Genomic DNA, 14451 nt, shown 5'->3' with positions numbered 1-14451 from the left:
CCCAAACGTCTTCCATTTAAGGATTATGAAGGCCACTGTGCTCATAGGAACCTTGAGTCCTGCAGAAATTCTGTTGTAGCCTTGGCCAGATCTGTGCCTTGCCACAATTCTGTCTCTGAGCTCCTTGGCCAGTTCCTTTGACCTCATGATTCTCATTTGGTCTGACATGCACTGTGAGCTGTGAGGTCTTATATAGACAGGTGTGCGCCTTTCCAAATCAAGTCCTATCAGTTTAGTTACACACAGCTGGACTCCAATGAAGGAGTAGAACCATCTCAAGGAGGATCACAAGGAAATTGACAGCATGTGACTTAAATATGAGTGTCTGAGCAAAGGGGCTGAAGACTTATGACCATGTGACATTTCAGTTTTTCTTTTTTAATAAAAATTCTTTTTTAATTTCCAAAAATTTCTACATTTCTGTTTTTTTTTTTCAGTCAAGATGGGGTGCAGAGTGTACATTAATGAGGAAAAAATGAACTTTCTTCAGTTTAACAAATGGCAGCACTGAAACAAAGAGTGAAAAATTTAAAGGGGTCTGAATACTCTCCATAACCACTGTATGTGAGATGAATCCTAAAACCAAACCCAAAAGACAGCGAGAAACATATAATATCCTGGAATACGTATGGGATCCGTGCCGCGGTGACTGCGATGAATCTCCCCCGCTTCATGGGGATGGATGTACACGGATAACGTCACAACTTAGATATTTTTCTATTGTCAAGTAAAAAAAAACCTTTTCCCCCTTCATGACGCAACCAATTTCAGTTTTTGTGTTTTTTTTCCTTCCCTTCTTCCCAGAGACAGACGTGATGTTTTTATTGCTTGTTACAGCATTTTTGTGGTATCGCAGCCACCAATAAAACCTCATTTTGTTATTCTTGATTTTTTTCTCGTCATGCCGTTTACTGTTCGGGTTTATTGATTTTACATTTTGATAGATAAGACTTTTCTGAATGCAGCCATGCGTGTATGTGTAATTTTATTTTATTACTAGTGATGAGCGAATATACTTGTTACTCGAGATTTCTCGAGCATGCTCGGGGGTCCTCCGAGTATTTTTTAGTGCTCGGAGTTTTCGTTTTTCTTGCCGCAGCTGAATGGTTTACATCTGTTAGCCAGCATAAGTACACTTAGGTCCATGTATATTTGGACAGAGACATTTTTCTAATTTTGGTTATAGACATTACTACAATGAATTTTAAACAAAACAATTCAGATGCAGTTGAAGTTCAGACTTTCAGCTTTCATTTGAGGGTATCCACATTACAATTGGATGAAGGGTTTAGGAGTTTCAGCTCCTTAACATGTGCCACCCTGTTTTTTAAAGGGACCAAAAGTAATTGGACAATTGACTCCAAGGCTATTTCATGGACAGGTGTGGGCAATCCCTTCATTATGTCATTCTCAAGCAGATAAAAGGCCTGGAGTTGATTTGAGGTGTGGTGCTGCATTTGGAAGGTTTTGCTGTGAAGTAAACATGCGGTAAAGGAGCTCTCCATGTAGGTGAAACAAGCCATCCTTAAGCTGCAAAAACTGAAAAAAACCCATCCGAGAAATTGCTACAATATTAGGAGTGGCAAAATGTACAGTTTGGTACATCCTGAGAAAGAAAGAAAGCACTGGTGAACTCATCAATGCAAAAAGACCTGGGCGGCCACGGAAGACAACAGTGGTGGATGATCGCAGAATAATCTCCGTGGTGAAGAGAAACCCCTTCACAACAGCCAACCAAGTGACCAACACTCTCCAGGAGGTCGGCGTATCAATATCCAAATCTACCATAAAGAGAAGACTGCATGGAAGTAACTACAGAGGGTTCACTGCACGGTGCAGCCACTCATAAGCATCAAGAAGAAAAAGGCTAAAAACATCTAAAAAAGCCAGCACAGTTCTGGAAGAACATTCTTTGGACAGATGAAACCAAGATCAACCTCTACCAGAATGATGGAAAGAGAAAAGTATGGCGAAGGCGTGGTCCAGCTCATGATCCAAAGCATACCACATCATCTGTAAAACACGGCGGAGGCAGTGTGATGGCTTGGGCATGCATGGCTGCCAGTGGCACTGGGTCACTAGTGTTTATGGATGATGTGACACAGGAATGAATTCTGAGGTCTTCAGAGCCGCCATACTGTGTGCCCAGATCCAGCCAAATGCAGCCAAACTGATGGGTCGTCGTTTCATACTACAGATGGACAATGACCCAAAACATAAAGCCAAAGCAACCAGGAGTTTATTAAAGCAAAGAAGTGGAATATTCCTGAATGGCCAAGTCAGTCACCTGATCTCAACCCAACTGAGCAGCATTTCACTTGTTAAAGACTAAACTTCAGACAGAAAGGCGACAAACAAACAGCAACTGAAAACCACCGCAGTGAAGGCCTGGCAGAGCATCAAAAAGGAGGAAACACAGCGTCTGGTGATGTCGATGAGTTCACGACTTCAGGCAGTCATTGCCAACAGAGGGTTTTCAACCAAGTACTAAAAATGAACATTTTATTTACAATTATTGAATCTGTCCAATTACTTTTGGTCCCTTTAAAAACAGGGTGGCACATGTTAAGGAGCTGAAACTCCTAAACCCTTCATCCAATTTTAATGAGGATACCCTCAAATGAAAGCTGAAAGTCTGAACTTCAACTGCATCTGAATCGTTTTGTTTAAAAGTCATTGTGGTAATGTCTATAACCAAAATTAGAAAAATGTTGTCTCTGTCCAAATATATATGGACCTAACTGTACATGTGGCCATACTCTAGCAACCAGGCAACCCCCACATGTACTTATGCTGGCTAACAGATGTAAACCATTCAGCAGCGGCAAGAAAAACTAAATCTCCGAGCACTAAAAAATCCTCGGAGGACCCCCGAGCGTGCTCAGGAAATCTCAAGTAACGAGTATATTCGCTCATCGCTAATTATTACCTTTATTTTTAATGGGTGAAAAGTGGGCGAATTGAACTTTTAGGCCATGTGCACACGTCAGGATTTTTTTTCGCGTTTTTTCCGCTATAAAACCGCGATAAAAACGTGAAAAAAACGCTAACATATGCCTCCTATTATTTACCGTGTATTCCGCATTTTGTGTGCAAATGTTGCAATTTTTTCCGCGAAAAAATCGCATCGCGGAAAAAAAAGCAACATGTTCATTAAAAATGCGGAATTGCGGGGATTCCGCACACATAGGAGTCCATTGTTCTGCTTACTTCCCGCACGGGGCTGTGCACACCATGCGGGAAGTAAGCAGATTATGTGCGGTTGGTACCCAGGGTGGAGGAGAGGAGACTCTCCGCCACGCACTGGGCACCATATAAGTGGTCAAAAATAAAAGAATTAAAATAAAAAATAGTCATATACTCACCTTCGATGTCCCCCGCAGTGTTCCCACCTCACCGCTGCATGCTGCCGCTTCGGTTCCTATAGCTGCTGTGCGGTGAAGGACCTGTGATGATGTCACTGTCTTGTGATTGGTCGTGAGCGGTCATGTGACCGCCCACATGACCGCTCACATGACCGCGACGTCATGGAAGGTCCTGCGCGCACAGACCAGCTATAGGAAGAGGAACGGACGCCGCTGAGGAGATGTCTGGGTGAGTATAAGCATTTTTTTATTTTTTTATTATTTTTAAACATTCTATCTTTTACTATTGATGCTGCATAAGCTGCATCTATAGTAAAAAGTTGGTCACACTTGCCAAACGCTATGTTTGACAAGGGTGACCAACCTGTCAGTCAGTTTTCCAAGCGATGCTACAGATCGCTTGGAAAACTTTAGCATTCTGCAAGCTAATTACGCTTGCAGAATGCTAAAAAAACTGCGAAAAAAAACGCAAAAAAAAATGCGGATTTCTTGCAGAAAATTTCCGGTTTTCTTCAGGAAATTTCTGCAAGAAATCCGGACGTGTGCACATACCCTTAGGTTGTTTTGTTTTTTTTCTGCTCTTGAAGCTTTGCTGCTGTTCCAGGAGTCCATTTTTCCATTGTTTCTGTGTCACCGTCTCTGAGCAGATGGACCCATTGTGCCATTGTGTTTGTGATATCGTCGTTATAGGTTTCTCTTTTTGATTTCCTTCTGGCGCTGATCTCACATGTCCTGGTAATTACCAGTGATCAGCGCTCTCATCCTCCACAATGGGAGCACCATTCTCCACGTCAGCAGGGATACGCTCCATAGAGGCTTCCTCCAGGATTAAGGTCTGAAACGCGTCAACGCGTCACAAAAGAACAAACTGCACATTGCTTGGATGTTCTGACATGGACAAGTTTATCGAAAGTTTTTTGGAATAAAGTTTTTTGATACTTTTTAATACAAGAAAGAGCAGGATCATCCTTCATTGTTCATTCAGTCTTCGGCCACATCGAGCAGGAGAGGCGTTTCCATGCCGAATCTACTCTGAAGCCACAGTTTGGGGGAGATGGTCTACATCTGCAGCAATGAGCAATAGGGGGCACAGGACAATGAGTAACAGGGGGCACAGGACAATAATGAGTAATAGGGGGCACAGGACAACAGTGAGTAAAAGGGGGCACAGGACAATAATGAGTAATAGGGGGCACAGGACAACAGTGAGTAATAGGGGGGACAGGACAATAATGGGTAATAGGGGGCACAGGACAACAGTGAGTAATAGGGGGCACAGGACAATAATGAGTAATAGGGGGCACAGGACAACAGTGAGTAAAAGGGGGCACAGGACAATAATGAGTAATAGGGGGCACAGGACAACAGTGAGTAATAGGGGGGCCAGGACAATAATGGGTAATAGGGGGCACAGGACAACAGTGAGTAATAGGGGGCACAGGACAATAATGAGTAATAGGGGGCACAGGACAACAGTGAGTAAAAAGGGGGACAGGACAACAGTGAGTAAAAGGGGGCACAGTACAACAGTGAATAAAAGGGGGCACAGAACAATAATGGGTAATAGGGGGCACAGGACAACAGTGAGTAAAAGGCGGGACAGGACAACAATGGGTAATAGGGGGCACAGGACAATAATGAGTAATAGGGGGCACAGCACAGCAATGAGTAATAAGGGCTACAGGACAATAATGAGTAATAGGGGGCACAGGACAACAGTGAGTAATAGGGGGGACAGGACAACAGTGAGTAAAAGGCGGGACAGGACAACAATGGGTAATAGGGGGCACAGGACAATAATGAGTAATAGGGGGCACAGGACAACAATGGGTAATAGGGGCACAGGACAATAATGAGTAATAGGGGGCACAGGACAATAATGAGTAATAGGGGCTACAGGACAATAATGAGTAATAGGGGGGACAGGACAACAGTGAGTAAAAGGCGGGACAGGACAACAGTGAGTAAAAGGCGGGACAGGACAACAATGGGTAATAGGGGGCACAGGACAATAATGAGTAATAGGGGGCACAGGACAATAATGAGTAATAGGGGGCACAGGACAACAGTGAGTAATAGGGGGGACAGGACAACAGTGAGTAAAAGGCGGGACAGGACAACAATGGGTAATAGGGGGCACAGGACAATAATGAGTAATAGGGGGCACAGGACAACAGTGAGTAAAAGGGGGCACAGGACAACAGTGAGTAAAAGGGGGCACAGAACAATAATGGGTAATAGGGGGCACAGGACAACAGTGAGTAAAAAGGAGGACAGGACAATAATGGGTAATAGGGGGCACAGCGCATCAATGAGTAATAGGGGGCACAGGACAATAATGAGTAAGAGGGCACAGGACAATAATGAGTAATAGGGGGGACAGGACAACAGTGAGTAAAAGGCGGGACAGGACAACAATGGGTAATAGGGGGCACAGGACAATAATGAGTAATAGGGGGCACAGGACAACAGTGAGTAAAAGGGGGCACAGGACAACAGTGAGTAAAAGGGGGCACAGAACAATAATGAGTAATAGGGGGCACAGGACAACAGTGAGTAAAAGGCGGGACAGGACAATAATGGGTAATAGGGGGCACAGGACAATAATGGGTAATAGGAGCACAGGACAATAATGAGTAATAGGGGGCACAGGGCAATAATGAGTAATAGGGGGTACAGGACAACAGTGAGTAAAAGGGGGCACAGGACAACAGTGAGTAAAAAGGGGGACAGGACAATAATGGGTAATAGGGGGCACAGCACAGCAATGAATAATAGGGGGCACAGGACAATAATGAGTAATAGGGGGCACAGGACAATAATGAGTAATAGGGGCTACAGGACAATAATGAGTAATAGGGGGCACAGGACAACAGTGAGTAATAGGGGGCACAGGACAATAATGAGTAATAGGGGGCACAGCACAGCAATGAGTAATAGGGGGCACAGGACAATAATGAGTAATAGGGGGCACAGGACAACAGTGAGTAAAAGGGGGCACAGGACAACAGTGAGTAAAAGGGGGCACAGAACAATAATGGGTAATAGGGGGCACAGGACAACAGTGAGTAAAAGGGGGCACAGAACAATAATGGGTAATAGGGGGCACAGGACAACAGTGAGTAAAAAGGAGGACAGGACAATAATGGGTAATAGGGGGCACAGCGCATCAATGAGTAATAGGGGCACAGAACAACAGTGAGTAAAAGGCGGGACAGGACAACAATGGGTAATAGGGGGCACAGGACAACAGTGAGTAACAGGGGGCACAGGACAATAATGAGTAATAGGGGGTACAGGACAACAGTGAGTAAAAGGGGGCACAGGACAACAGTGAGTAAAAAGGGGGACAGGACAATAATGGGTAATAGGGGGCACAGCGCATCAATGAGTAATAGGGGGCACAGGACAATAATGAGTAATAGGGGGCACAGGACAACAATGGGTAATAGGGGGCACAGGACAATAATGAGTAATAGGGGGCACAGGACAATAATGAGTAATAGGGGCTACAGGACAATAATGAGTAATAGGGGGGACAGGACAACAGTGAGTAAAAGGCGGGACAGGACAACAGTGAGTAAAAGGCGGGACAGGACAACAATGGGTAATAGGGGGCACAGGACAATAATGAGTAATAGGGGGCACAGGACAATAATGAGTAATAGGGGGCACAGGACAACAGTGAGTAATAGGGGGGACAGGACAACAGTGAGTAAAAGGCGGGACAGGACAACAATGGGTAATAGGGGGCACAGGACAATAATGAGTAATAGGGGGCACAGGACAACAGTGAGTAAAAGGGGGCACAGGACAACAGTGAGTAAAAGGGGGCACAGAACAATAATGGGTAATAGGGGGCACAGGACAACAGTGAGTAAAAAGGAGGACAGGACAATAATGGGTAATAGGGGGCACAGCGCATCAATGAGTAATAGGGGGCACAGGACAATAATGAGTAAGAGGGCACAGGACAATAATGAGTAATAGGGGGGACAGGACAACAGTGAGTAAAAGGCGGGACAGGACAACAATGGGTAATAGGGGGCACAGGACAATAATGAGTAATAGGGGGCACAGGACAACAGTGAGTAAAAGGGGGCACAGGACAACAGTGAGTAAAAGGGGGCACAGAACAATAATGAGTAATAGGGGGCACAGGACAACAGTGAGTAAAAGGCGGGACAGGACAATAATGGGTAATAGGGGGCACAGGACAATAATGGGTAATAGGAGCACAGGACAATAATGAGTAATAGGGGGCACAGGGCAATAATGAGTAATAGGGGGTACAGGACAACAGTGAGTAAAAGGGGGCACAGGACAACAGTGAGTAAAAAGGGGGACAGGACAATAATGGGTAATAGGGGGCACAGCACAGCAATGAATAATAGGGGGCACAGGACAATAATGAGTAATAGGGGGCACAGCACAGCAATGAGTAATAGGGGGCACAGGACAATAATGAGTAATAGGGGGCACAGGACAACAGTGAGTAAAAGGGGGCACAGGACAACAGTGAGTAAAAGGGGGCACAGAACAATAATGGGTAATAGGGGGCACAGGACAACAGTGAGTAAAAGGGGGCACAGAACAATAATGGGTAATAGGGGGCACAGGACAACAGTGAGTAAAAAGGAGGACAGGACAATAATGGGTAATAGGGGGCACAGCGCATCAATGAGTAATAGGGGCACAGAACAACAGTGAGTAAAAGGCGGGACAGGACAACAATGGGTAATAGGGGGCACAGGACAACAGTGAGTAACAGGGGGCACAGGACAATAATGAGTAATAGGGGGTACAGGACAACAGTGAGTAAAAGGGGGCACAGGACAACAGTGAGTAAAAAGGGGGACAGGACAATAATGGGTAATAGGGGGCACAGCGCATCAATGAGTAATAGGGGGCACAGGACAATAATGAGTAATAGGGGGCACAGGACAATAATGAGTAATAGGGGGACAGGACAACAGTGAGTAAAAGGCGGGACAGGACAACAATGGGTAATAGGGGGCACAGGACAATAATGAGTAATAGGGGGCACAGCACAGCAATGAGTAATAGGGGGCACAGGACAATAATGAGTAATAGGGGGACAGGACAACAGTGAGTAAAAGGCGGGACAGGACAACAATGGGTAATAGGGGGCACAGGACAATAATGAGTAATAGGGGGCACAGCACAGCAATGAGTAATAGGGGGCTCAGGACAATAATGAGTAATAGGGGGCACAGCACAGCAATGAGTAATAGGGGGCACAGGACAATAATGAGTAATAGAGGGGACAGGAAAACAGTGAGTAAAAGGCGGACCAGGACAACAATGGGTAATAGGGGGCACAGGACAATAATGAGTAATAGGGGGCACAGGACAATAATGAGTAATAAGGGGCACAGCAATAATGAGTAATAGGGGAAACAGGAGAACAGTGTGTAATGGGGGGACAGGACAAAGAGGGCACAGGACAACAGTGAGTAAAAGGGGGAAAGCACAACCGTGAGTAATAGGGGGCACAGAACAACAGTGAGTAATAGGGGGGACGGGACAATAATGAGTAATAGGGGGCACATGACATCAATTAGTAATAGGGGGCACAGGACAACAGTCAGTAAAAGGGGGCACAGGAGAACAGTGAGTAACAGGGGGCACAGGAGAACAGTGAGTAACAGGGGGCACAGGAGAACAGTGAGTAATAGGGGGCACAGGACAATAATGAGTAATAGGGGGCACAGGACAACAGTGTGTAATAGGGGGGGACAGGACAATAATGACTAATAGGGGGCACATGACATCAATGAGTAATAGGGGGCACAGGAAAACAATTAGTCATTTTTGTACTCCCTGGAATGATTCTTATCTGCAAACTCTTTATAACATATTCAGGGAAGACATAACCACATTATCGTATATTATAACAAACGATCTAATCTAGTGATAAATAATCAAATCAAGTATTGTATAATACCATGTAGTGGATAAATAATATACAGTAAAGCACCATCTTTTGTATAATTAACAATATGAAAGCATAGTACGGCGATATCTAGCAAAGCGTCCTCTGGTGAGAAAATAATAAGTATTGTAAAGCGCCATCTAGTGGACAATCATGAAAATTAGTATAAATAGAATAGTCCTGTCTAGTGCATAATCGCAATAGAATAGCCCAATCTATCTGGTGAATTATCAGAATAGAATAGCGCCATCTATCTGGTGAATTATCAGCATAGAACAGCGTATCCATGTGCCATCTGTAGGTACATATGTCACATCCGTGTATCCATGTGCTGTCCCGAGTCACACATACCGGTGCCTGGGAAGAAGCGGCACAGTTTGCGCTGATCCCACACGCTGGCTGCTGAAGGCAGCTCTCATCATTGTTGCCTAGTCTCCCTGAGATTAGCGCGACCAGGAGACAATGATGGGAGTTGTATTCAGCACACACTGTGTACATCGTGTGTAAAATTTAGAATTAAATTAAAAAAAGAAGGCGTGGGCTCCCGCGTTATTTTCATAACCAGCAGAGGGAAAGCCGATAGCTGGGGGCTGATGTTAATTATCGGGGACAAGGGATAATACTCCATAAGGTTCCCAGGTTATTAATAACACCTCACAGCTGTTTGCTTAGCCTTTACTAGTGAATATACGGGGGGACTCCAGAAAAAAAATTGCGCAGGGTCCCCCTATAAAATCTAACCAGCAAAGGCTAAACAGACAGCTGTGGGCTGATATTAATAACCTAGGAAGAGGCCAGGGATATTGACCCCCCCTCCCCAGGCTATCAACATCAGCCCTCAGCCACCACAGGAATGGCGCATCCATAAGAAGCGTTCCCATGCTCAGTTCACTGTGAGTGGCCCCATGAACTGTGGTGACCTCTAGCAGATCACCACTAGCACCGTGAGCACAGTGAACTGAGCGTGTGAATGCAGCTTCAGTGACCGGCAGTAACCTCTATGATGTCACCGCTGGTCATTGACGCTGCGTTCTCAGCAGCTCATGGTCTCCTAGATTTGAATCTGGATGGTCGTATCATGCCACTGTTCAGTTTGAAAAACAGATGTCGCAGAGATGGATTTTGGCATGGGACGGTATGGTTATCTTTACGTGGGACAGGTGAGGGATATGGTTGTTTATTTTTGTTGTTTTTTACAGGGGACGTGGGCTTCATTGGATTTTAGGCATATAGGTGAGTATAAGTTTGTTTTTTATTCTTAAACAAATGTATAAAACAGGGTGTTGAGCTTTATTTCACGTGAAGGATTTTATTCTTGCCGTGTGTATATTAACAAATTTAGAATGGGGTTAGTAATGGGGGTGTCTTATGGACACCTCTTGATTACTAAATCCTGGGATTGATGTCACCTGACAATAGAAGGCTGACATCCAATACTATTACCTTACTTGCCACCGCACCAGGACAAGTGGGAAGAGCGAGGCTAAGTGCCAGATTTGGTACATATTATGGATGCGCCACTTCTGGGGCGGCTGAGAGCTGATGTTGGTAGTCAGGGAGGGGGCAATATCTTTGGCCTTTTCCCGGGCTATTAATATCAGCCCACAGCTGTCTGTTCAGCCTTTGCTGGTTTGAATTGATAGGGGGACACTACATCATTTTTTTCTTAGGTCCTCCATAAATTCACCAGTAAAGGCTGTGCAGACAGCTGCGAGCTGTTATTAATATAGCCTGGGAACCTTAAGGGGTATTGTCCCTTGTCCCAGATTATTAATAGCCCCCAACTGTCGGCTTTCCCTCTGCATGTTATGAAAATTACCTGGAGCCCACGCCATTTTTTTATTTAATTCTTAATTTTACACAGAATGAACACAGCGGGTGCTGAATACAACTCCCATCCCAGGGAACAGCACGAACTGTACTGCCGGTACATGTCACGCCGTGTGTCATTAGGGTGTACGTGTCTGACATGTCTGTGGGTTTTCACATGGACACACGGTCTTTGTCAAAAACTTGACATGTGTGCACCACCATACAAAAAAAACGGACATAAAAAATGGAAGTGTGAAGGGGGCATAAGGGAAAGTCTGAATCGAATAAGGCCATCTAATCCCCAAAATAAAGACACACATAGAAGTTTAAAAGCTCCTACATGTTCTGGACTGACAAGACAGTGGAAGCCTTCCACCGGAATACGTAACAGACTCCATAGTGAAAACCTGGAGGAAAAAAAGGGGTGACGAGGGGAGAGCAGCGGATGAAGCAGTCGCTTACCTTTCTGCATATAGGTATCTCTAATTTCTGGACAGATCAGCGCAGCAGAAATCCCTGCAGAGAGAAGAGAGGAGAGTCACTGTGAGAGGAGTCCTGCGCACTCCGCCATATGCAGCTCCAATGATATGTGACTATGTACAGAGCTGACATCAGCTGGGAGAGCAGCGGACGGGATCCTGCCGGGGGCTCTGCAAGTTCAAGACTTTCATTTAACGCACATATGTCAAACTCTGGCCTGCAGGGTGAGTATATTTTGCCCGCGATGCCAGGCGGGTCCCCAGAGTACTTTTGGCCCGCAATGCCGAATATACTCCTAAATGCCAATACAGGTGAAAACAATGATGGAAGAGGGAGTCGGACGCTTTGTCTCTCCTCATTCCCCCTCTGCATCTGACGTCTCAGCACAGCGGGATGACGTCATTCCATTATACTGTATGGAGGACGACGTGAGGCCCATTATACTGCATAGAGCACTATGTGGGGCCATTATACTGTATGGTGGACTATGTGGGGCCATTATACTGCATAGAGGACTATGTGGGGCCATTATACTGCATAGAGGACGACATGGGGCCATTATACTGCATAGAAGACTATGTGGGGCCATTATACTGTATGGAGCACTATGTGGTGGTATTATACTGTATGGTGGACTATGTGGGGCCATTATACTATATGGAGGACGATGTGAAGCCCATTATACTGTATGGAGCAATATGTGGGGCCATTATACTGCATAGAGAACTATGTGGGGCCATTGTACTGTGCAGAGGACTATGTGGGGCCCATTATATTGTATAGAGCACTACGTGGGGCCATTTTGCTGTATGGAGGACTATGTGAGGCCCATTATACTGTATGGAGAACTATGTGAGGACCATTATATTGTACAGAGCACTATGTGGGACCATTTTACAGCATGGAGGACTATGTGAGGCCCATTATACTGTATGGAGGACTATGTGAGGCCCATTATACTGTATGGAGGACTATGTGAGGCCCATTATACTGTATGGAGGACTATGTGGGGCCCATTACACTGTATGGAGCACTATGTGGGGCCATTATACTGTATGGAGCACTATGTGGTCCCATTACACTGAATGGAAGACTATGTGAGGCCCATTATACTGTATGGAGCACTATGTGGGATCATTATACTGTATGGAGCACTATGTGGGATTCATTATACTGCATGGAGCACTATGTGGGATCCATTATACCGTATGGAGCACTATGTGGCACCATTATACTGTATGGAGGACTTTTTGTGCCCATTATACTGTATGGAGGGCTATGTGGGGATTACAGTTGGAGAATCATACTGTGATGGGGTCACCATACTTTGTTGGGGGGATTAAGGGAGGGGCGGTACATCATACCGTGTGTGTGGAGAAATGCACTGTGGTGGAATCATTACTGCGTTTGAGGGCATTTTCTTTGCATCATACTTTACTATCTGTATTATTCAAGGGTTTTTTTTTATCCTTTATTACATATTTAAATTAAGCCATTGGGCCTTATCCTTTTTACTGCTCTTACATAACATTATATACCAAAATTGTATTCTAATATCTATTAATTAAAATGTACTTTGTTTGTGGAACGACCCCCTTTAAGTTAGTTTCCATATGAAAAAGTTAATTGTCATTTGAAGATATTGAAAAAAAAACTAAATTGTAGACATTTTTTTTAATAAATATGAAGGTTGGCCCACAGCTTTGTCCATGCTTTTAATTCTGCCCTCAGTCTACTTGAGTTGGACATTCCTGATGGAACGCTAATTGTGAAATCCCATAAAAGCTTCAGTACGGCGACAGCGACATTGTTCACTCCTTGTGTTATTCTTCCCTTTATAAATGGTGCTCTACCTTCTAAATGGATAAATTCCAGCATCTCCTAATTGCCCATTCTCCAAGACAGTGGACAAAATGCTAATACTTTTATACAGAAACTATTAACAGGCTGCTGTTGATGGAGCTGTTGGTTCTCATTATATAATACTAGATGGTGGCCCGATTCTAACACATCAGGTATTCTAGAATATGCATGTCCACGTAGTATATTGCCCAGCCACATAGTATACTGCCCAGCCACGTAGTATGTAGTATATTGGTCAGCCACGTAGTATATTGCCCAGTGACGTAAAATAAAAAATAAACATATACTCACCTTCCGAAGTGCCGTTGAAGTCCTGGCGCCGGTGTGTGGTGCACGCGGCAGCTTCCGGTCCCAGGGATGGTATGAGCGCAGGACCTGTGATGACGTCGCGGTCACATGACTGTGACGTCATGGCAGGTCCTTCTCGCATAGCATCCTTGGCACCGGAACCTGCCGCTTGCACTGCCAAGGACACCGCGCCACGTCGGAGGGTGAGAATAACCTTTTTTTTATTATTATTATTTGTAACCGATCTTTATACTATTGATGCAGCTTAGGCATCATCAATAGTAAAAAAATTGGTCACACAGGGTTAATAGCTGCGTTAATGGAGTGTGTTACACCGCGGTCCATTAACGCTGGCATTAACCCTGTGTGAGCGCTGACTGGAGGGGAGTATGGAGCGGGCACTGACTGCGGGGAGGAAGGTGCGGCCATGTTGCCGCCGGACTGTGCCCGTCGCTGATTGGTCGTGGCAATGGTCGTGGGCGTTTTGCCACAACCAATCAGCGACTTGGATTCCATGACAGACAGAGGCCGCAACCAATGAATATCTGTGACAGACAGAAGGACAGACAGAAATACGGAAGTGACCCTTAGACAATTATATAGTAGATTTTAACTGTGCACACATAGTATCTGAATCCACCACTAGGGGCACCAATGCAGCACAGAAATGACAAATGCAGTGTGCAG

General features: G+C 45.0%; 1 protein-coding gene across 7 annotated transcripts in view; it reads right to left on the bottom strand.

The window, feature by feature from the left end:
• Positions 1 to 14451, bottom strand: part of MAPRE3 (microtubule associated protein RP/EB family member 3) — a 118112-nt gene that overhangs the window by 58854 nt on the left and 44807 nt on the right. For all 7 annotated transcript variants that reach the window (XR_013222011.1, XM_077291902.1, XM_077291903.1 and 4 more), the window contains exon 2: positions 11596 to 11649. The gene's annotated coding sequence lies outside the window, so the exon portion shown is untranslated. The remainder of the gene's footprint in view (positions 1 to 11595; positions 11650 to 14451) is intronic.

This window comes from Ranitomeya variabilis, chromosome 2 (genome assembly GCF_051348905.1).
Source record: "Ranitomeya variabilis isolate aRanVar5 chromosome 2, aRanVar5.hap1, whole genome shotgun sequence".
Lineage (NCBI taxonomy): Eukaryota > Metazoa > Chordata > Amphibia > Anura > Dendrobatidae > Ranitomeya > Ranitomeya variabilis.
The sequence above is the reverse complement of the archived record's forward strand: the minus strand, read 5'-3'. Positions and strand labels throughout refer to the sequence as shown.